Source organism: Sinocyclocheilus rhinocerous, unplaced genomic scaffold, assembly GCF_001515625.1.
Source record: "Sinocyclocheilus rhinocerous isolate Xijiao unplaced genomic scaffold, SAMN03320098_v1.1 scaffold3366, whole genome shotgun sequence".
NCBI classification, from domain to species: Eukaryota; Metazoa; Chordata; class Actinopteri; order Cypriniformes; family Cyprinidae; genus Sinocyclocheilus; species Sinocyclocheilus rhinocerous.
The window spans coordinates 105,564-107,841 of record NW_015637533.1 but is presented as its reverse complement, the minus strand read 5'-3'; the positions used below and the strand labels follow the sequence as shown (position 1 = coordinate 107,841).

The window sequence follows — 2,278 nt, the reverse complement described above, 5'->3', positions numbered from 1 at the left end:
GTGAGAGTGAGAGTGAGAGTGAGTGTGAGTGTGTGTGAGTGAGTGTGTCTGTGTGAGTGTGTGTGTCTGTGTGTGTCTGTGTGTGTGTGTGTGTGTGTGTGTGTGAGTCTGTGTGAGTGTGTGTGTGTGTGTGTGTGTGTGTGTGTGTGTCTGTGTGAGTGTGTGAGTGTGTGTGTGTGTGTGTGTGTGTATTGGTTCAGATGCGTCTCCTCCTCTCTGTCTGTTTGCTCCTCATAAAAGCTCAAAGAAAGCATCTGAAGGTCAAAAGGTCACTGTCTGGACAGACGTGCACACTGATGACATCTCCTCCCACCATTATTCTGCCCTTGTCCTCTCTGTCTCTTTGTTTATTGGCCAGAAAGTCTCTTTGGTGGGACGTGATCAGAGCTGTGAATCTGAGACACCCATCCAGTCCAGACGTCCTGCTGTGTCCCCAAGCCTGTTTTTGCACCGTCACAGTGGCTCTCTCTCTCTCTCTCTCTCTCTCTGTCTCTGTCTCTGTCTCTAACACAGCACGGCTGATTCATATTAAGGAGACATGAGACGTGCTGTTTCAATAGAAACACTGGCCAGAATCTCAGAGATGCAGACTCAGAGCAGATGTGTGTTTCACAGCGAGGCCGTATGATGAGCGCAGGTGATGTTTGCAGCAGTTCCTGTGCTTTTCTTCAGCACTGTCATTCACTTCCGCTGCTTTCCGTCTGCTCCATAGACTCAGGGGTTAGACGGGTCTTGTGTGAGGCGCCTCATGTCAGGGTTGATCTTCTTGAGGTTTCTGAAGGTATAACTCACTCACCAGTTGCATCAGGTGTGTTGGTTTGGTGTTGGAGCTGAACTCTGCAGGAGCCTGGTATTAAAATGCATTTTTGTCGATCTGATCACAACGCTACATACAGGTGATGGGATCTGAAATGGTTTGCGCTTGTCCACTTTGAAAAACGCATTCGACCACATTGCTTAAAGACCGGTTCCTCTCTGCCTGCTGATATAAACATTACAGGACGTGTTGTTGGAGCAAAAATGTAAAAAGCACAATTATCATTCCTGATTCTAACACAAATCCACAGCGTTCGGCTTAGTTTTGTGGCTATCAGAGCAGAAACGAAAGCTGCTGCTCTCGGTATCATTTTCTGTTGCCTCTTTTCACGTTCTTATGTAAATTGCTCAAGCCTATTTCGCAATATTAGATCGAAAGATCAGAAAAAGCCGATAGTCCCTCCCCTCAGAGAAGTCAGGAAAGTGGACAGAAGAGACGGATTAAAACAGCAGGTGTTATCGGTGTAACAGGGTCTGTTCTAGAGCAGTGACGGATGAGCGATCTAGACTCATGAGATCTGACCTTGAGGCTCTGTCTCCGCCGTGTTATGATTCTATACAGATTTCCCTCTGGCGGTCGTCCTCTGTTCCTCTCGTCTGACTGCGTTCCAATGTTCTGTCCTATTAACAATTAAAGGCATCGTTCACCCAAAAATGATCCTTTACTCACCCTCATGTTGCTCAAACCTGTGTGATTGACTTTCTTCCGTGGAACACAAAAGAAGATATTTTGATAAATGTCTCATGTCTCTAAATGTCTATTTTTTTGTCCATATTGGGGTCCAATGTTGTTTGGTTGCCAATGTTCTTCAAAACACCTTTTTTGTTTCACAGAGGAAAGAAAGTCATGTTTGAACAAGATGAATGGAGTAAATTGGACACAATGGACACAATTACATTTTTGGGTTAAAGATCCCTTTTACAAACAAACATGTCTGTTCGTGGTGGTGATTCTCATGCTTGCTTGCTGTGAAATCTTTCCAGACGAGGGTCTAGTTCACTGCTGGCATGGAAACGATCTGGCCTAATTTGTGGAAATGATTATAGTTTGTTTATTATGGTGCATTTGTGTTGGCTGGAATTTCCTTTGTGAAGGAATCGGTCACATCACTGCGTCAGATCAGAGCAAAATAATACTCTCTTAAAAATAAAGCTTCCAAAAGGGGGTTTTCACAATGATGCCACAGAAGAACCGTTTTTGGTTCACCAAAGAACCTTTCAGAAATTGGTTCTTAACCATTTTTTTCTTAGTGTGAAGAACATTTAATCATCTGAAAAACCTTTCTTCCACTATAAAGAAAAGAACCTTTTGTGCAATGGAAAGATACAATGGAAGTTAAAGGTTCTTCATGGAGCCATCAATGCTGATCAGGGGCCGTTCAGATCACACGTGTCTTACAGAAGAGTCTGGATGCGTTACTAGACACACTGTGTGTTTCAGCAGTGTGTGTGTGTGTGTGTG

The 2,278-nt window shown here is 44.1% G+C and overlaps 1 protein-coding gene across 1 annotated transcript in view; it reads left to right on the top strand.

The window, feature by feature from the left end:
• The window catches only part of corin (corin, serine peptidase), a 36,809-nt gene that overhangs the window by 1,589 nt on the left and 32,942 nt on the right, over positions 1 to 2,278 (top strand). The window lies entirely within an intron of this gene.